At 46.7% G+C, this 22,151-nt stretch overlaps 1 protein-coding gene across 1 annotated transcript in view; it reads right to left on the bottom strand.

Moving 5' to 3' along the window:
- The window catches only part of LOC113006687 (cadherin-2-like), a 103,071-nt gene that overhangs the window by 50,566 nt on the left and 30,354 nt on the right, over positions 1-22,151 (bottom strand). The gene's annotated exons all lie outside the window — the stretch shown is intronic.

Here is a 22,151-nt window from a genome sequence, read left to right on the forward strand (position 1 = left end):
TATACTTTCTGCTTTATCTATATGACATTTGTGCATTTTGCTGCACATTCACACCAGAGCTGCTTAATTATGACAGCACATGTAATCAGCGATGTCGATACTGTAATCTGTGGGAAAGAAGACGCCTCAGACTGGGGAGGATCTGTGGTCATGAAGCTCGTCTGCCGAGGGCCCCTGCTGGTCCCTGCAGGCCCCCAGCTTTAGATGTCTGTGGGTGCAGAAAGGAGCAACACGAGGCTTATGCAGCACTGGCCTGGCACCCTTTGAGGACCTGAATGGTTTCCACAGGCAGGGCGATGCAGAGCTGCAGCCAGCAACCAACAGACAACATCAGTTAGCCTGCCGTGCCCACAATCTCACCTCCAAATAGCTTTTAAAACTTTTGCTCCTTCGTGATAAAGCTTGTTGGCTCTCCTTCCATCAGCTGGGCTCAAGTTAAACTAAACTGTGACTTTTAGAGAAGAGCCGGCGTGCGACACTGTGAACGAGAAGGCTTGATCTATAACGGGAGAGCTGAAACTAATGCACAAAGGGAATGTTTTATCCCAATTATGCTGTCTTCGTAAGTATTAACAACTCAACACTCGATGAAACCTGGACACAACCAATCACAGTGGCTTTTTTCTTCAAAGCCGCTTAAGGAGAATTTCAGAGAAGAAAAAAGTAACGGAGTAAATTGATGTGAAACCTGAGTCGCATTTAGATGAGCGTTTGAGGAGAGACTGGTGGACCTGGCCCGAGAGTTTATCCAGCCTGTAAATCCCAAAGCTGAAGATGGGATTTGCAGGAGTAAAGCAGAGATGGGAGCAGCTTTCTGCAGGAAGACCATGCAACGCTCTCCTCTTTGTGTGCTTGCCAGCTTTAGCGCACCTTCGCAGAGGAAATGGCTTCTGTGATGCCCGGGGGAGGCGCGCAATGCTGTGACTGCATTTAGCCAGAAATCAGTGCAACTCTGTTGACAGTGTGACGTGAGCAGACACAGCACACTCATGCGGAACAAAGCTGTCAATGGCAAATGTCAGCTCATCACAGCTTGCACATTAACAACAAGTCAGTGCATCCAGAACAGCTTCTTCCACCCCAGCTGGGGGAGAGGGGGGGCTGAGGCTTTGTTTCTGTCCAAACGCTGCTTCTGACAAGCACTGAGAAGCCAAACAGGCCGGTGGAGAGAAGGAATGTGATAACACAGAAATGTGTTGATGTGAAATGTTGTTTGCCTCTCCCACAACAAAGTTTCTGTGATATCTTCAGTCAAGTCAGCGTTACACACTTTTAATGACTCACGTTTCTGCTAATGATGGAACATGGTCCAAGCCGGCCTTTTTAAACTGCTTGTTTAATCCCGTCACAAACACATTTTATTACATTTCCTCAAAAATCATCTGGAAAGAAGAACGTGGAGCTGCTTTACTGCCTCGTGGGTTAAAGCGCATCAACCATCTGCCAGGAATAAAGTGCGTGTGTCACTGTTGGAGGGTAATCACAAAGCATCTCTGGGAAAATGTAAACAAAGCAGAATCGTTCAATTATGTTCAACTGTCAACATGTGAAAGTTGCTACATTGTTCCAACTGCAATGTAAAGTTTTGGAGCTTCGACGTGAGAACACGGTGAGCCAAAGAAGACCCGACTGCTTTTATAGAGCAGCGTCTCCGTAACAGACACCAGGATGTGGAGCTCATTCACCAGGCACCAGGCAGGTTGTGGCTCTCGTCCAGCCATAATCAGCACTGATTTCATTTCCTTTCTCACAGGTTACAGTGACAATCAGTGCAGCTGACTAACGTCAGTGCCCTGCACTGTCTTGGATTATCAATGAGACTCATCAGCAGGTCTGTGGGGCTGGAGACTCTTCGAACCTCCGCTCGGCTCTGCCAGTGAACAAACACAGACACTGATGGGGAGACTCGCTGGTAGCCCTGAAGGAAAAGTCAGGGGATCACTAACTTCAGTAGAGTTCATGCCTCAGTAAAATACTGATCTGCTTCCCTGCTGTGAGGTAAATGCATTAAAAATTCACTGAGTTTTTTTAATTTCTATCAAAGTTTAGGAGTTCCTACCCAACAGTCCTCAGTGTATGAAGTTAGAACATTAGACAAATCTGTGTGTGACATGGAGCAAAATATGCAGCTTATATTTCACATTCACTGTTAATTAATTCACTTCTCAGCTGACAGAAACACGTTTTATTTTTACTGGTGTTAGAGGTAGAAGGTGTTTGACGCACTGACGACGAGCGAAAAAGAGCAACCGATGAGAGCTACGAGAGGCGGCTGTGACGGCGGCAGGGGAACGGCGACGACTGCGTGAACGAGCGTCTGCTTGTATCCTGTCAGTAACTGTTGGTAAATCTATGCACGCACCCACAACATTTACAACATTCGTTGTTGTGTCGGACACATTAGAATACAGCTTGAGTGGAATCACATACATTTGTGTTTCTGAAGCCTGTGGCTGTTTGATCTGTTCTCCTAACTATGAACCATTAACAGCTCCATCTCTGCTGCGCCGGGCAGAAAGGAGTATAACACAATGAATGAATACAAACTCTCAATGCAGCTTTATCATGTCCTCAGGGTTTAATGACAACCTTGTTTCAAGGGACTTCAGAAAGTAACCAAAGTACGATTCGCCGCGCTCTCTATCACGGTGGGGAGAAAAACGAGACTTAAATGAGTCGTTTTGACCTTGACCAGTTTTGGGTTGAGGTTAAAGAGAAGACAGGAAAGAGGACAGTAGAGAGACCACGGACAAAACCAAGAAAGTCCAGCAGAAACTTCTCCCTCCATCAGAGGAAGAGCAGCCTCACCACACCGTGGATCGGTGCCTTTACAGAGCGAAGCTCAACACTTCATCTTAAAGTAAACTTAAACTGTCAGGTCCACAAAACATTCAGATGCTAGGAAGGCTTGAATTAAACAGTCTTCTCTGTGCGTGAGATCGTTATGGGACTGCAAACACGTGTCAGTGTTATAAATGCACAGCATGTTCCTGACAATATGAAAGGCTTCTCAGCCTCCAGCCGTCTCTGACACTCAAACAAGCTAAAAACAGCAGAACGATCTTCTGTACGAGCTCCTCACCAACAACGCGGTTGCTTTAAAGCACATTCTTTTCAAACTTTATGAAACTGCAGTAAATATCTATCACACTGTCTCATGTCCATCAGAAAGAAAGACACGGACTGAATTTAAAAGGGACAAGTTGTGCTGATGCACTCACAGGAGTCCTGCGGGTCAACATATGAGGAGGAAAATCTCAACGCCATGTTTGATCCTTCAAAACAGAAACGTGACAAACTGCTGCTTAAAACAGCCACAAAACTGATTCATTGGACAAAGACAGGAGAGACGCTAACAAGCTTCTCACAAATACTCTGCAAATGTAGTTTTACAGTGTTTGATAGTCTGTGTCCCTCAGCATGTTAGCTTTCACACTAAACTGGCTCATTAACCAAAAAGGAAAAAAAGCATCAACAAAGTGAACTTAACCGAACTGAAACTAAGAGCTAACTGTGCCAACCTTCATCAGCAGTAAGTCCATCCCAGCTCTTGAGGCAAAAATGTTTCTTTTAACAGTCTCAGAGTTCATGTTTCCCCGAAGTTGGAGTCTCACCCTGACCCTTAATCAGCAACCATCCCCCAGCATCAGACTGCCACTGCTCCTACACTTCACTGTAGATGTACTCTGGCATCATGTTTGCCTCTAGTATGACTGTGAAAACCTCGGAGTCATGTTTGACCAGGATGTGTCATTTAAACAGGCCGGCCTCGTCGGATCTGCACAAGCTAAAATCATGAATTCCTGCAGACTGATGCTCCAAAGCAGTCCGTGCATTGGTTATTACTGCGCTAATTACAGCTGTCCTTAAAGCTCCCTGAAAGGCCTTCAGTTAATCCACAACGCTGCAGTAGAAGGCTTCATTGCTCACCCACCCGCTTGATGAGCGTCTGTCTCGCGGTGCAGAGGGTGGAGTTAGTGGAGTTAGCGGTGAGTCACTTTTGGGAAACTTCATTTTTCTTCTTCATTGGTAGATAACGTGTCACACATCTGCAGCAGCTCTGTAAGCCTTCACATGGATGCACTTATTTTGCATTAGCCGTACTTTGGTCCTGCGTCGAACTTTCAGCTGAAACCATCGTTTTAAAAACCGTTTATTGAAGTGTTTGATTTAAGACTGCTGGCTGCAGTCAGACCTGAATGAGTCGACCTGGCAATTTATGTACAGCTAGTTGTTTTTAGCACAGATACGCGTTTGCTTCATTTTTTATGGTTTGGTTTAAAATTGCATTTTTAGTTTGAAATACATTCTAAAAATAGAACAAACTGGGAATGTGTCGACTCTGTTTGCACAGAAACGTACATTGTTTTGAGATTTAAATGTTAAGGTTAAGGACATTAGTGATCTAAACCTTCTTATGTGAACGGCAGCTTGCTTTAACATGAAAACGAAGCTGACAGACAATCACAGCTTGTTTTCCTGTTGGCCTCTGAGGTGGTTGAGATTCTGCTCTCTGTCTGATGGTCTGTACCTGCTTGGTGTAAATGCTCATACATTATCCATGTCCAGCTCACAAACACTCATGCTGCTACATGATTTTAGAGCCGTGTGATTTAACACCCCCATCCTCCGACTGCACAGAGGGAACTGGAGCAGAACTAAGCGTGGGGCTTTTAGATGTAGCTGGGCAGCAGTGGGTGATTGCCCAGTTCAACCACCTATTTTCAGACAGAACATCAACATAGACAGCAGGGAGCAGCAGCCTGAAGCTGCAGGTGTGCAGAAACAGCAGATAATGTTTCACAAAGTTTTTTGGTTTTTTGAACTGAAGCATCCACAGCATGCCGTGAACCTGCCTGCTCTGCAGCTTCTGTCGTGTCCTGTTTATGTCACTCTAAGCTCCTCCCACAGATGGCTGAAACTACCACTGTCATTCACAGTACTCACTCCAAGCGATTGCCCTGCGTGCCCTGAGATGGAACCGCTGCTAAGTCAGTACTCGCTGACCTTTGCACATAATTAATTCTGTAATTAACCAGCTGGAGTTCATAATATTGCTGCACAAGTCCTCGGCTTTTATTTTGTATTTTCAATGATTATTTGTGCTTGCTAGTTCATCATGTATAAAGTGATTACATTTTAAATTGAATAAAATATGTTGACTTTGATCCTGAAATAAGAGTAGCAGTGTTCATTACTATAATTCTCAAGAACCCCTCTCAGTCCTGAATGTGCCACACAGGATCAATGCGTTACTGGCGTTTAATCGATACCTTTGCTGGAAGCAAATGATCCCAACTGTAGTAACCCCTGAAAAGTCTGGCATGCACTCTCCTCTGCAATAACAAGGAGGCACAGGGAGAGACACCAGGACAGAGTACTGTTTGGGACATTTCCTGCACTCTCTGTTAGGAGTCACAGCAGCCCAGTGTTTTCCTCAGGTTGTTAGTGGGGTCAGAGTGAAACGCTGGAAAATCACATCCTGGGCCACACTGGGACCCCCAAACTCTCCACTGACACAAACACTAATGAAACAGTTTGAGGGCTGGAAGCGCCTCAGGGCATGTGAGGGCGATTCATTACACGTGTGCCTGACTGCAAATCCTCCCACAGCAGCTCCAATCATTTCACTGGCTGTCACACATTGGACAGAGAAGAAGTCTGACCGAGTCTGCCAGCCTAACTAACGTTGTTCAAGTAGAAAAATGCAGCTTCAGGTATCGTTAGCTAAAGAATGATGTAATATAAGAATTATAGCACTACTATATGGTTACCTAAACATTCAGGGAAAGCGTTCGATGGTTGTCTGGGTTTAAATACACAGTCAGATACAAACCGCTTTGAACCATCCGTTCATCTTGCTCTGCTTATACGGTCTCACAGAGCGTAGCTCTCAGGTGATGCTAGCAACCAGCTGGCTTGGTAAACTCTGTTAAGTTCGTTTACCAAGAAAACTCAGCTACAAGCTTGACAAGACACAAGTTCACAAGAGTTACGAGTCCAAATACTACAAAAGTTAAAAAAACGTTAGTTAATAGCTTACTGTTATTCATTAACAGCAGCACAGCTGATTTTTAGTTCACACAGACTGTTCAAGGCAAACAGTGTGTTAGTGTCATGTTTGCAGGACACACAGACCTGATGAGACCACTGTGATTTTAGATGAAAGATTCAGATCCTGCATGGCAGGACTAACAGTCAGATCAGAAATAAACACCAAAGCAAACACTTTGGTGCACCAACGTAACGGCTTCATGAGCATGCACTGAGAGCCGCCCTGTAACAATATCGATGCACTGAGAAGTACAACACTGTTTCTCCCAGAGAAAAACGAACCAGGACTTTGCTTTGATATGACAAACACGTGCGGGGTTGTGCACCAGGAGTAGCCAATTACGTTTCAGTGGGAGCAGTGCCACCCCTTTAGCCTCGCCCCTGCTAGTAAAAATCAAATCCTGTCCCCTACAGCAGCGGTCCCCAACCCCCGGGCCTCGGACCGGTACCGGTCCGTGAGTCGTTTGGTACCGGGCCGCGAGAGTTGAGGCTCAGGTGTGAAATGTCTGGTTTTCAGGGTTTTATCGGTTTTCAGCGTTATTTTGTTATCGTTTTTATCGTTAACTTTTTTTCCTGGGTCTTTTCACGTGTGTTATGAATAAATCTTCTTTTTTTCGGTACCGGTACTAGTTTTATTTTGTTGTATTTATCCGCGACACCTTAAAGGCCGGTCCGTGAAAATATTGCCGGGCATAAACCGGTCCGTGGCGCAAAAAAGGTTGGAGACCGCTGCTCTACAGAAACCAGTTAGACTGAAGACGCACCAGGGTGTAACAGGCTGTCTGATGTCAGCCTGCTGCGACTGTTGATTTAAGAAAGCGTTCCAATCATGATCAATGCGAGCTTGGCCGGCTTTGATGAGCTGTAGCCACGATTTCATGTTCCAAACTCAGCATAAAAGTATTAAAGATAAAACAAACAACAAGTCAAACCCAGAAACCTGTGACACGGCGGCCTGACTGAACACACATGGAGATAAAAAGGACACACAAATGAAGGCTCATGTGAACCTACACACAAACACACACACACACACACACACACACACACACACACACACACACACACACACACACACACACACACACACACACACACGAAACTCAAACAAAAAGCCAAACAGGATTAAATCCTCACTAGTGAATCATCCAAAGTAACTTTCTGTTTGCTGAATACTCACAAACACTGCTGAACTTTGAGGCTGTGTGTGTGTGTGTGTGTGTGTGTGTGTGTGTGTGTGTGTGTGTGTGTGTGTGTTTGTGTGTGTGTGTGTGTGTGTGTGTGTCAGTGACAGCTGGGTGTTGCTAGATAAACTCAGTCTAGGAGCGAAGCCAAAGGCCAACTTCTTCTTCCCTCTGTCAGCCCATGGAGGCAGGAAATATGGAGGGCATAATGTTTCACGAATTTAAATTAAATTAAGAGGCTCCTGCTGGGCCAACAACTTATCAAAAAACATCAGAAAGTGATAAGTGGCCTTTTATGCACCAAATTCTGGTTCATCTCCTGTAAAAATGAACAGTTTCTAGATCTAAATGAACTGAATGGTAACAAAGTGTCTGCATTAACCTGTTTAAATAACTAAACGCATCTTTTTCTCCACAGTTTCCAAACATGGAGGATTTCACCCACAGTGTGTAAATACAAAACCTTCGTGGATTATTGTGCACAGTGGAAATGAAAACGTCTCTTCATCAGCTTTACTCTAATAAGCCCACCCAACACATGACGTTACGATAAAATTGCGATTTTAGTCATTTGGTTTTAGTCGCGTTTGTTGTTAGGGGCTTTCTGGAAACACAGCTGTGCTCTCTAAGGCTGTTCTCCTCGGATCAAGTTTTGTATAATTATAGGCGGGGCTGCTTGGAGTAGCAGGTCGTTGTTGGCTAGGTTGCTAGCTGGCTGCTGCTACAATTCCCTCGCATACTTTGATGTAGGGCTGGGCCATATCATACCGTTCACGGTAATACCGGTGTCATTTTGGGCAACGATAGGAAAATGAAATATCGCGATAGAATATGGGTAAAACGCGCAGTGCCTTTGTTTACATACGCACATGGCGGCGACGCAGAACGAGAAGAGTGAAAGCGGATCGTTGAATGAAACCATGAAGCAGAACTGGTTTGTAAAAATGCTGCAGCTTCACTGGTGTGGAACTGGTTTGGCTTTCGTCCGTCAGATACACAACAAAGCACTATTTTTGGTAGAGCATGCTAGCGGGCCGTCGTTATTACCGTGTTGTTTGGAAAATACGGCGCACTTAAAATCAATCCTTTGATTTTGTGAAAGTCGACAGAGCCCCTTATAATCCCGTGTGCCTTATGTATGAACTCTGGTTGTGTTTACTGACCTCGAAACGATTTTATGTGCACGGCGCTCGAAAATCTGTCAAATGTTTCAGTACGACTTTGCTAAGCTAGGAAGCCGCACCGCTTGATGGATTGTCGGAGCATTACGGCCATCGTAGGCGGAGCCTCGCGGAGTGATACGTACTGTGCTTCAACATGATGTTACCGTATTGTGTGTGTATAACCTCTTTTTAAGTGTTGTGGACATTATACATGGTGATGCTGAGGATATGTCGGCCAGTTTCCACTGGAAACTGTCATGGTCCTGCGACCATGACTCAGTGACTTTATGTTTATGTACTTATTGTTATTACTTTCATTATTATTCATGGCTGTTTTGGGATGGTTTGTGTTTGGGATTTTAGACACTGGGTTCTGGGTTTGTGCTCCCTCTGTTGGTCCCTGGTGTTAGTGTTCCCCTGTCTCGTCAGGTTAATCAGGTCCAGCTGTTTCCCCCATCTGTGTGTGATTTCCCAGTGTCTCTTTGTGTATTTATAGCGTGTGATTTCCTCTGCTCCTCGTCGCGTCGTCTGTGTTCCTACCTGTGTTCATCCTCTGTGTTACCCTGCGTACTCTGCATCTACCCTGTGAATTCCTCTGCGTGCTCTCCCTGCTGTTCTCCCTTCGTGTTCAGGTTTGCCACTCCTTTGTGTAGTTTCACCCAGTTTAGTTCATCCGTAGTTGTCATGGTCCTGGGCCATGTTGGCACAGTGTTCTTAGTTTCCTTGTACGTTTGTATTTTGTTCCTTGCTTAGGCCATGTTTTCTGAGTTGCCCTGTTGTGTTGTTCCTTAAGTGTTTTCCCTTCATGGCTTTTACCCCCTGTGTGCCCCTCTGTGTATCTGTGAGCCCTCGTCTCTCCTTATGTTTTATCCCATGTTTCCCCTGCCCATTATGTCTAAGTTCTCCCCGTGCTCTCTCTTCCCCCTGTGTGCCCTCTATGTATTTATGAGCCCTCGTCTCCCTTTGTGGTTGTTTCATGTTTCCCCAGCCCGTTATGTCTGTGTTTTCCCCGCGCTCTCTCTCCTCCTGTCTGAACCTCTGTGCACTTCCTGTTTACCTTGTGACTCTCACGCCCGTACATGTCATGTTCAGTTCACCCCGCCCTGTCTCGTTATGATTATCAGTGTCACCTGTGTTCCCCGTGTGTTCCCACTTCCCTCGTTAACCCTCTGTGTATTTCTGTCTGCGTCTCCCTCTGTTCAGTGTGACGTCGTCCCTCATGCCGTGTGTGGATCTCCCTGTGAGTTCTTAGTTTGGTCTCCCAGTTTAGTTTAAGTTTGTATATTTGGTTCTGCCGGCAAATAAAGCTGAGTTTTGAGTTCATCCCCTCGTGCCTGTGAGTCCTGCATTTTGGGTCCTACTCCTGCCTGCCGCACGGCGATTCATGACAGTACGACGTCACCAGATATGGACCCAGCAGCACTCAACCCACCAGAAGAACTGCGTCTGGACATAATCTACTCCGTGGAAAGACTCCTGCATCTGTGGCTCGAACATGAGGGGAAGGAATTTCGCCGTGCTGTGGAAACCAAGCTACAGCGCTTGTTCTCTGGTCTTCCCTGGCTACTCAGTGCGCTCCACCCACTCGAACAGGATTTAATCCGCAACGAGCTCCACCTTCATCCCCCAGCTGCTACTACCCACCTGCCTGAAGGGCCGGATGTGGAGCCGCTCGGCCCGTCAGAGCCATCATCAAAAAAGAAACGGCATTCACGCCGCCGACGCGCCACCCCACAGCCGGACATTCGGCCTTCTAATTCACCTTCTGTGCTGCCAGAAGCTCCGTTAGCTCCCTCGCCGCCACCCGCAGCTCAGTTAGCTCCCTCGCCGCCACCCGCAGCTCAGTTAGCTCCCTCGCCGCCACCCGCAGCTCAGTTAGCTCCCTCGCCGCCACCCGCAGCTCAGTTAGCTCCCTCGCCGCCACCCGCAGCTCAGTTAGCTCCCTCGCCGCCACCCGCGGCTCAGTCTCCTGTGTCCCCGCTAGCTCAGCCATTAACTCCACCACAAGCTCCATTTTCACCTCTACCATCGCTTCAGTCATCAGTTCGGTCTGCCACTCAGTCGCCCTTAGCTCCATCATCCACACTACCACCTGTTTCTCTTCCACCACAACCGTCACTACACCCAGCCACTCAGGCTGCTACTCAGTCAGACATTCAACCCATAGCCCTGCCGTTAATATGCTCTGTAGCTGAGCCACTAGCCGCCCGACCCGCAGCCACTTCAGCCACTCCTCCACCCGTCACACCTCCACTACAACCATCACTGCAGTCTCTAGCGCAGTCTCCCGCAGCTCTGCCTTCCCCAGTGCAGCCTCCAGTGTCCCCAGTGCAGCCTCCAGTGTCCCCAGTGCAGCCTCCAGTGTCCCCAGTGCAGCCTCCAGTGTCCCCAGTGCAGCCTCCTGCAGCCCTGCTTTCCCCAGTACAGTCTCCAGTGTCCCCAGTGCAGCCTCCTTTAGCACAGTCACCCACTCAACCACCAGCACCACAACCGTCACTACCTCTAGTTCATTCCCCTGTGAAGTCATTAACTCCACCACCTACTCCACTCTCACCACCACCGTTACTACAGACATCAGTTCAGTCCCCTGTGCAGTCATTTACTTCTCCACCGTTAGCAGCTCAGGTCCCCGTGTGTCCAGCAGCTCAGGTCCCCGTGTGTCCAGCAGCTCAGCTCGCACCTGAACCTTTGGCCCAGTTCCCCGTAGCAGTGCGGTTTTCTAGCCAGCTTAACATTGAGCCCGGGGTCCCAATCCTCTCTGGCTCTACATCGGCTCCTGCTGGAAGCTCGGATGAGCTCATCCAGGACTCCGTGGCTCCCACGCCGCCATCTACCTCGTCCGCTGGGGGTTCCAGTGAGCCCGGCCAGCACCTCCTCGTCTCCGCTGGAGGGTCCGAGAGGCCCGTTCAGCCTCCTGTCTCCGCTGGAGGGTCCGAGGGGCCCGTTCAGCCTCCTGTCTCCGCTGGAGGGTCCGAGGGGCCCGTTCAGCCTCCTGTCTCCGCTGGGGGGTCCGGGGGGCCCGTTCAGCCTCCTGTCTCCGCTGGAGGGTCCGGGGGGCCCGTTCAGCCTCCTGTCTCCGCTGGAGGGTCCGGGGGGCCCGTTCAGCCTCCTGTCTCCGCTGGAGGGTCCGAGGGGCCCGTTCAGCCTCACGCCGCATCAGCTGGAGGGCCCGAGGAGCCCGTCCAGCCGCCATCTGCGACCGCCTCGTCATCGCCTGGCCCGGCCTCAGCCTCTGCAACCTCGCCTGGCCCGGCCTCAGCCTCTGCAACCTCGCCTGGCCCGGCCTCAGCCTCTGCAACCTCGCCTGGCCCGGCCTCAGCCTCTGCAACCTCGCCTGGCCCGGCCTCAGCCTCTGCAACCTCGCCTGGCCCGGCCTCCGAGTCTTCGTCTGCCGCAGCCTCCTCATCAGAGCCTTCGTCTGCCGCAGCCTCCTCATCAGAGCCTTCGTCTGCCGCAGCCTCCTCATCAGAGCCTTCGTCTGCCGCAGCCTCCTCATCAGCTGCTTCGTCTGCCCCAGCATCCTCATCAGCTGCCTCGTCTGCTCCAGCCTCCTCATCAGCTGCCTCGTCTGCTCCAGCATCCTCATCAGCTGCCTCGTCTGCTCCAGCATCCTCATCAGCCGCCTCGTCTGCTCCAGCCTCCTCATCAGCCGCCTCGTCTGGTCCAGCCTCCGCTTCTGCCGCCTCGTCTGGTCCAGCCTCCGCTTCTGCCGCCTCGTCTGGTCCAGCCTCCGCTTCTGCCGCCTCGTCTGGTCCAGCCTCCGCTTCTGCCGCCTCGTCTGGTCCAGCCTCCGCTTCTGCCGCCTCGTCTGGCCCTGCGCCCACCGGGCCATGGCCGGCACGCCTGGGACTGGAGGGCCGCCGCTGCCTTCCGCGCGGTCGGCCTCCTGAACTGCTCCGTCGTCGCCGCCGCCGCTGCCTTCCGCGCGGTCGGCCTCCTGAACTGCTCCGTCGTCGCCGCCGCCGCTGCCTTCCGCGCGGTCGGCCTCCTGAACTGCTCCGTCGTCGCCGCCGCCGCTGCCTTCCGCGCGGTCGGCCTCCTGAACTGCTCCGTCGTCGCCGCCGCCGCTGCCTTCCGCGCGGTCGGCCTCCTGAACTGCTCCGTCGTCTCCTTCGCCGCCGCCGTTGCCTTCCGCGCGGTCGGCCTCCTGAACTGTTTCCGCGTCTCCGCCGTTGCCTTCCGCACGGTCGGCCCCCTGAACTGCTCTGTGTTTTGGGTTGTTTTCTTGGGCTCCGGTGTTTTCTATGCTCTTTGTTTTCTGTTCCGAGCCCTCCGTCCTGGGCCCCCGCCGCCCGCCCTGGGTTGTTTTCTGTTTGGTTTTGTTTTTCTGTGTTTGGGCTGTCTGGAGCCAGCCCTTGAGGGGGGGGTACTGTCATGGTCCTGGGCCATGTTGGCACAGTGTTCTTAGTTTCCTTGTACGTTTGTATTTTGTTCCTTGCTTAGGCCATGTTTTCTGAGTTGCCCTGTTGTGTTGTTCCTTAAGTGTTTTCCCTTCATGGCTTTTACCCCCTGTGTGCCCCTCTGTGTATCTGTGAGCCCTCGTCTCTCCTTATGTTTTATCCCATGCTTCCCCTGCCCATTATGTCTAAGTTCTCCCCGTGCTCTCTCTTCCCCCCTGTGTGCCCTCTATGTATTTATGAGCCCTCGTCTCCCTTTGTGGTTGTTTCATGTTTCCCCAGCCCGTTATGTCTGTGTTTTCCCCGCGCTCTCTCTCCTCCTGTCTGAACCTCTGTGCACTTCCTGTTTACCTTGTGACTCTCACGCCCGTACATGTCATGTTCAGTTCACCCCGCCCTGTCTCGTTATGATTATCAGTGTCACCTGTGTTCCCCGTGTGTTCCCACTTCCCTCGTTAACCCTCTGTGTATTTCTGTCTGCGTCTCCCTCTGTTCAGTGTGACGTCGTCCCTCATGCCGTGTGTGGATCTCCCTGTGAGTTCTTAGTTTGGTCTCCCAGTTTAGTTTAAGTTTGTATATTTGGTTCTGCCGGCAAATAAAGCTGAGTTTTGAGTTCATCCCCTCGTGCCTGTGAGTCCTGCATTTTGGGTCCTACTCCTGCCTGCCGCACGGCGATTCATGACAGTAGTTCTGTTTTGCCATCTCCTCTTTATGTTTGTTATTATCAATAAATCACCCTCACACCTGAATAAGTGCTGCGCTTTGAGTCCTCCTTCCACTCTCCACACGGCCGCTGCCCGGACCGTGACAGAAACGCCTTTTGGTTAAACTGTCAGCGAGGAGTTTGCACTGTTACATTTTTATATAACGTTAATGCAAAAAACAGCTGCTTGTTTAAGTGAAAATACTTTTTTTTTGCTTTGCACTAATAAAGTTGTGGAGTTGTAAAGTATTTTGTCTCATGTCAATTATATGGTCAGTTATATCGTTATCACATATTTTCAGATGTATATGGTGATAAATATTGTTGGTCATATCGCCCTGCTCTGATGTATAAATCTGGAACGAACATTCACTACCTTCTGGAAGCTTAAGAAAATAAATTAGCATCTCAGTTAATTCTTGTGATAATTGTTGATGAAGTAATTCATTTTATGTTATGTCTAATCCTTTCTTTTAGTTTAATTTACACAAGCTAGTTTTCCTTTCTGCTTTGGTAAGCTCTTTGATCATGTCTTTTATTGTCTTTTTCCAGTTTTTGGATTTTTGCTTAATCCTGCTGTATCCATTTAATCTCACATCAAGTATCTCTAATATCTGATTTTCTTCATTTTGTATGTTTTCAGAAAAAAAAATTCCCTCTGTGGTTCTCAGGTCGTCTAACTAGAACACGGCTTCCTTTTCCAAACCACTTTCCTTGACCTCGACAAAAAACATCATCCAAGACTCATAAGAACTTTGAAAAAGAGAAAAGTGGAGTGCTGAGAATCCGAATGACATCACACTGCTTACACTACCCTCCATAACAATGTGACGCTGGATGTCTCCCAATATGAAACTGCAATGTGCAGAAGAGGGACTGCAAAATGCAATGTAATGTTCTTACTCTGTTATTTCATGCAGGTCGTTTAAATGAGAACATCCTGTGAAAAATAACACTTCATTGCACAGACTGGAGTTTGAAAGAAGAACATATAGGACCAGATTTACTAATGATTTGCAGCAGCGCATTTTCTTTTTCCATTTTCATGAATTGTTGGATGTAAGGCTGCCACGATTAGTTGACTAGTCACGATTACGTCGACTATCAAAATCGCCGATGACTAATTTAATAGTCAGCATGTCGTTTGAAGCTTTGTAAGATCCTGAAAGACGCAGGAATAAGTAGCATTAGTATAACGGACCGAAACAGTAAATGGCAGCAATGAATCTACAAGGATGCCAGCTGCCATTAAACACCCAAGAAGAAGAAGAAGTATCGTATCCAAATTCATAGGCTGCATCCTGCTGAGGCTGCATTTGTAGGCAGATTACGTCACAGCAATGCAACGACATTCGTAGACTCCTCAAAATGCGTCCTCCTCTTCCCCAGATTTGAAGGATGGGTCCGGTGTGACCTTTGTGGCCCAACCTATCCCAGAATTGAGAGCACAGCCCAGCCAATTACAGGTTCCAACAATGGCGGCAGCTACTTAGTTTTAATATTACTCTTATTATTCTTTCTGGGTCACAAAATAAACGTTTAACATATTTTCAGGTGAGAATGTAGCTGTAAACCTCAAATATCTGCTCAGTTTATCAAGACACCACATATTTGCATAAGTGCTCTGACGTTTTCGGAGACGTCAGAGCACTTTTGCAAATATGTGATGGTCCTTTGACAAAAGATGCTCCAGTGTGCTCTGAGTTATAGGAGGTAAAAAAAGGAAGCACTGTCACTCGTTTCCAAAGCATTTGGACAATTCAAACAGCTCTTATTATGGCTGCCATGGAGCTACTTCTGGCTCACTTCTCCCAGCTAGAAGCCTTCATAAGCAAAATAGCTTATTTGAATGTACGCAGTGCTTTCCTTTTTCCTCTAGGGGTGGGACTGAGTGACACAGCCCCGCCCCCCCCAGACAGAAGCTGCTAGGAGAAGCGTGCAAAATCAATCAGCTCCAGCTCTGAAAGGCCAATATGTTGCTAATAAACACACAGAGTGAGTGAATGCTGAGCCGCTAGTCAGACAAAAGCAGTCATCACTCTGTGGTCCCATACCTGCATTACACACTCTGTCAGGGTATTACCATGTGAAGAGAGCACCGGGCTGATGGATGAATCACCAGGCAATAAGAGCTGCAGCCTCTGAGAGGCCGCGGCTCAACCACTATCATCACCTGCTGTTCACAGGACCTTCCATTTACTGACCCACCATGTCTTCCTGCTAAACAGCTGGCTGACTCGATGCACTCGGATATGTGTTGAAGGGAAAAATCTCTCCTTAAACACACTTCACACATGGCTGCAGTCCAGCAAACAGGCAGCTTTACAAAGAAGCCGGCCTGTTTTCTGTCGCTGCTCTTCATACATTTTTAATCAGTTTGGATGCTGTAAAGCAACTGCAGTATGCTTAATGTAATGAAAGGGTTTTGTTCTGGCATCCTTAAATGAAAGGATTTATATTTCTAGCTTTCAGTCATGTTTCCTCTGTTCTCTCATTTAAACAGTGGGCGATGTATGCTGGCTTTGTGTATTCTTTTCATGTTAAAATTCAGAAACTGTGTCTAAATGCCTCTCACATCATAGGCCCCTGAGATAGCTATGCCATACTGAAGCTAATTCCTGTATCTGTCTGTACTGTATGTTTGGTTAACAATCCCATCTCTTACACCAGCGTGCTGTCTTTTCTTGATTCTGTTACTGCTGGTGTTCTGGATCTGAACACCTTTCCTTGGGGGTCAAGCCAATTTTTTTAAATCCAGTGTTTTGTTGGTGGTGGGGGGGTTAAAGGCTTGGTCTTAAACTGCATCATCGAGGCTTTGTTAGCATACAAACAGAACTGGCCTTTGGGATGGAGACACCTAGGGGCACCAAAACCCCACATTTTTAGGAATTAGGTTCATTTTTGTACTACTCTGCATGCTACTACTCTGGCTGTAGCTCAGGTGGCAGAGCAGGTCAGCCACTAATCAGAAGGTCGGTGGTTCGATCTCAGGCTGCCTCCTGGCTGCCAAATATCCTTGAGCAAGATACTAACCCCGTGTTTGCCTACTGGTGGTGGTCAGAGGGCCCGGTGGCGCCAGTGTCCGGCAGCCTCGCCTCTGTCAGTGCGCCCCAGGACAGCTGTGGCTACAATGTAGCTGCCATCACCAGTGTGTGAATGAATGGGTGAATGACTGAATGTAGTGTGAAGCGCTTTAGGGTCCTTAGGGACTAGAAAAGCGCTATACAAATGCAGGCCATTTACCATTTAACGTTTGTATTCGGGGGTAATGGGGGAAGTGTGTGCTGAAATCTTGCCCTGAATATCTGCTGGCTCCAACAGAAGACCTGATAAATTGGCCATTGCTCCCAGAGGCTAAGTTAGCCAATGGGTTACAAAATTGTAAAGCCAGGTGCTTTTTCCAGCATGTGATTACTGAAGCTGCCATGTGCAGTTTGTTCTTGCACTGTGCTTCCTTGGGTACTTGGAGTCGAAGAAAATAATATACATAATACCGTATTTTTCAGACCATAAGGCGCATTAAGCGAAACAAAACAGTCAGATAAGTCAAACTTTACTCAACTAAATCTTGCTTCCTCCTCCTCTGTACCATTGATTCATTAATGCTGAATCCTCTGGCAGCTGCTCTGTTCCCATGTTGTTGCAGTATATTAATGACTAACCTCGTATTGTGGATGGATTATCTCAGTTGTTCTCCTGACTGAAGTTTGGTCCATTTACAGCATCCTGCCATGCGATTGCATTTGTCTCTAACTATCAGGAACCCTCAGGTTAACTTTTATCGAGTGGAAAAAAGTTAGCTTCATCCTCCAGCTTCACTGTGTTTATGCTAACATAGCTGTGTGGCTAGTGATCACGTAGCACATCATTATATAGCAGCTAGCCAAACTTCAGTAACCCTACAAACATCACTGCTGTTTAGTTTTCTGTCTTCATTTATGTTGGAAGTGATAGCAGAGCTGTACGTTTGAATTTATTCAGAAATCTCTCAGTCAGAACATGCTATATCATGTTTAGGTGGAAGCTAGCGAGCTAACTTCCTGCTAACTTCTAACTCTGTTGAATGTAATAAATCCTGTTTTCATGGATGCCTGGATGTTAAACTTAATTGTTACACCTGGTAAAGCAGCAACGCTGATGATTTTATTAAAGATGAAAGAATTTAGGTTCTAACTCTCAGTGATGCTGCAGTGTTCGTTTGAGTTTGGGACCTGAAAAGGACGGAGTTTAGGACCCAGATTACTCCACGAGGCTCCCGAGTACGGTAGCTGTAATGCTCCTACAATCCATCAAGTGGTGCGGCTTCGTAGCTCAGCAAAGTCAGACTAAAACATTTTTGACAGTTTTGAGCACCGTGTACCACATAAAATCGGTTCGAGGTCAGTAAGCACAAACAGAATTCATACATAAGACGCACTGATGATTTTTGAGAAAATTAAAGGATTTTAAGTGCGCCTTATAGTGCGGAAAATACGATATGTTCTTAATATATAAGGCTGGGAGGTGAGGAGGGCTCAGTCCAAACAGCACACTGTTCAATTAGAACCAATTTGAGTTGATTGGAATTTTTATACAGTTGTTGTAATTTGTGTTTGAACATTTTTTTGATTTATGTTTTGTTTCCTTTACAATATAATTTAGTATATAATATTGTAAATGAAACAAAACATCATTGTCTCTTTCAAAACATTGTTCTCTTTTTTTTCGGGCTACTTAAATTTATTTTGGGCTACCAAAAACTGAAGAGTGCCTGCCCGAAGGGCTACCAGGGGTTTGAAATTTTGCGAGCCCTGTTAGTGAATTCTGCAGTGGTGCATTAGCATAAATTAACACTAACACTCAATCGCTGACTTGTTCACTGATATAAATCAGCTTTATGACTGTGATATAAATCTGCTTTACGGTGGCTTTTCCATCATTCACACACAGGCACACACTGAGTGAAATGAGGAGAGCTTGCTGCAGAGTGAAGTGGTTTAAGGAAAGCCTCATCTTAACCAGAGCGCCCATCTGTTATTCCTACAGTGTTGGACAGACAATCGATATCTGTAGCGCAAATCTGCGACAACTGCTGATTGTCTTGGTGGACTCTCACAGCTAAATGAGATTTACTTCATTATGCTGCTTTATTTAATTGTAACAGCGCCAGGATGGAACCACAAAATAGCCTCGGGAGAAATCAGGCTGGTCACTGGACCTGCGGTCAGAGAGTGTGTTTTCCAATTCGTTTGTAATAGAGCGATTCCAGGAACTGTCCATTTATAACAGCACAACAGGAAAACCAATTACTCTGAAGCTGAATCATATTAATCATCTGCTGTCATTGTGCTTTACAGGTGTTTTCACTGCCTTCAACAGTGAGTCAGGACCATTTGCTCGTCTTCAGGTCCTTCGTTCTTTTTATTGTGATTCAGTTTAAACAGAGGTGGCTCAGCTCTGCTGTGTGTCGACTGAGACAAAACCAAACCAGCGATCACATGAACTCTCCATGTGAAGGCTGTGATCAGTGCCTGCATTGATCAGACACACACGCACACACAAGTTAGAAATGCAAACAGACAGATTAGCCGAGTGGCTTAAAGCAGAACACGCAGCCCTGTTCAGGCTGATCCACCCACTCAGCCTCGTTTCTAATTCAGCGTCGGGACAAACACTGGAGAGTCACTGGAGATAGTGGGGACATGCACACTCATCCTCAAGCATATTTACCTTAGTGGACTATAACGACTGCCACCCTTTTGCTATAAAATGACACAGTTTTCATACATAGACATATACACAGACATATAGATATAGAAACTGCCTAAAAATGGTTACATTTACTCATATCGGTAATCTTTTTGTTTTAATGAGACAACAGGTGATTTAGACTCGTGTTTATTAGGGCTAAATGCCACAGCTTAATATTTCATGGTTCAAATATTTTAAAACTCGTTGTTGATCAGATTCTTCATGATCCGTTTCTTTTGAACATACTAGTTCAGATCATACTTCCTGGCTTTATTCAGGTCCACTGCTTTTCCTTCTCACCACACACAGGTAACGGCAGATGGCTGCCACTCCCTGAGCCTGGTCCAGGATTCATATTTAAAAGTGAGTTCGTCGTCACGTGGTTACTCACAGGTAACATCTGGACTCTCTCTCCAGTATTGTTGGTTATTTACATGGAAATATAAAATGTCCCCTGATGAGTGCTTTTAATCTGGATCACAATGTTAGCGTCACGCAGTTAAATGATAGTGAAAATGTGCTCTCCACCAACAGTACCCACAGCAAAAGCAAATCAGCACCTGACCACATGCCTGCGTTTGCCAATTACAGCTGTTCCCTGCACTGCACAGCATGAAGTTCCCTACATGTAGTGTTCAAAGAAAGATAGACAAAATTAAAATATCTGGCACAGCAGAAAGGGACGAGATTATCCCTTGAAGTAGACCATCACTCGTTGTTTGGAAAAACTTCTAATTTACCACAAATGATGTTAAACAAGAAGAAATCCCACGTGGCTGAGAACACAACCAGATTACAGGATAATTAATGCACTAAGGCCAAGAAAAACAATGCAGTTGTTATTATCATGAATCATCCAACATTAACTCCGTCATCCGTCAGACTTGGCCTTAAACAAATAAAGCTATTGCTTACATAGCTTAAGAAGCTCTTGGCTTGCTTTCACAGTATGTTTGGGTCCTTATTAAACTGAACTGTGAGTCAACCCCAAAATACAGCAGGTGACCCCGCTCCATTAGTAAATTCACATATCGTCACATTGCCTCCACCATGTTTGCCACATGATGTCCATCATCCGGACCACGAGTCCTGCCTTTCCTTTCACGTTCTTACAATACAATTTTATTTATATAGCACATTTAAAAAACCACAGGTATGCCAAAGTGCTTCACAGAACGAGTTAGAGCAATAATAAATACAAATACAAATAAAATATACTAACAGGCGAGTGACATAACTAACCAATAATACACCAGGTATAGTAGGCACAACCCGAAAGGCTGAAGGTTAAAACATTATAAATATTAATAAAGCGAAAAAGATAACTTACAGTACACCAAAAATGCGGGCTCGAGGAGGCGGGGAAAGCAAGGCTAAACAAATGCTTTTAATCGAGATTTAAAAGATTGAATTGAATCAGACGCCCGAATAGCTAGAGGGAGGTTATTCCAGAGGTAGGGTGCGACGGCGGCGAACGCGCGGTCACATCTGGTCTTGAGCCGAGATCTAGGTCGCACCAGGAGCATTTGGCCTGCTGATCTAAGCGCTCTCCCAGGGGTATAAATGAATAATTCTATCAGCTTCTTCGCTTTTCCATCCATTCTCTTCCACTTATCCTTGTGAGGGTCGCTGGTACCTATCCCAGCAACCACAGGGCGAGGGGCGGGCACACCCTGCCAGGTTGCCAACTAATCCCACAAATCGCACGTCTTTGGCCTGTGGGAGGAGCCTGTGTCCGGAGAGAACCAGCGTAAACTAGAGATGGGCCGATCCGATATTACGTATGGGTCTGATACTGACCTAAATTACTGGATCGGATATCGGAGAAAAATAAAAAATGTAATCCGATCCATCAAATATCACGAAAGCACCTCACAAAACTTGCAACACGCCGTAACTCACCTCAGAACGTTAGCACGTCGGAGCAGTATGCATCACGTGATAGAGCGGCTGTGGCATGCGGGACCTGTCGGTGGTCTGGATAGCATGTGGAGCTTCGCTAGCAACCCGGCATTTCATCTCCGACAAAGTTATCCCGAGAGAAGTAAAGCAAGTGTGTAAGTCCATCTCTGAATGTTTGTAAAGCATTCCTGCGTTAAGCTTAACAAGCGACTGCCTCTTCTTGCTGCTACTTCAATCGTGAAACTGCTTAATGATCAGCTGATCGGCTTTTCTGTCGCGAGTCCGTCTCTCTGGTTTGTTTTTGGCCCACTTTGCACCAGAAAGAGGAAACCAGCGGCTGAACAACAGCAGCACGTTTAAGCTTGATCAGCTGCTGTTAGAATTTATTTATTATTACTTTCTACTCGAGGATCTTTTTCTACGTAGCTGACGCTGGTAACTGTGCAGGGGCGGATCTAGCAAAGTTTAGCCAGGGGGGCCGATAGGGCATTAACAGGGAAAAGGGGCACAAAGACATACTTTTCTTTCTTATTCTCATTTAAAATGTCGAGCTTTTAATAAATAATTATCTGACACCCAAAGTTTTAATTTGATGCAAAATGAATAGAAGTCCATTACTGTATATAGTGACTATTAAGTCTAATATATATATACCCTAGTAAGCTATAGTACTTTTTCCTTTGAGAAGGTACCATCTGTGCAGTCTGCAATTTTGTTGAAGAAAGATGTTGAATCTATTTAATATTTCTTGAAAAATAATTGATTTCTGTGCATTTTTTTTCACACTGCATCAAATTAAGGTTGATTACGTCGATTAAGCATCATGAGGTGGAGTGTGAGGGGTGGTTCCCTATTTTTTATTTATTTATTTTTGTTGTTGCTGGGAGTTGGAACCCTATTAGTTAGGTTGCTTAATATTTACGCTAAGTACTCTTTAAAATACCAGAATAGGGAGGATGGTGTAGGTTTAAGTTTATTAGATTGATCAGTATTGCTGAACTATGAAATATTTTTTTTT

The sequence above is a fragment of the Astatotilapia calliptera genome, chromosome 15 (genome assembly GCF_964374335.1).
Source record: "Astatotilapia calliptera chromosome 15, fAstCal68.1, whole genome shotgun sequence".
Classification (NCBI taxonomy): Eukaryota; Metazoa; Chordata; class Actinopteri; order Cichliformes; family Cichlidae; genus Astatotilapia; species Astatotilapia calliptera.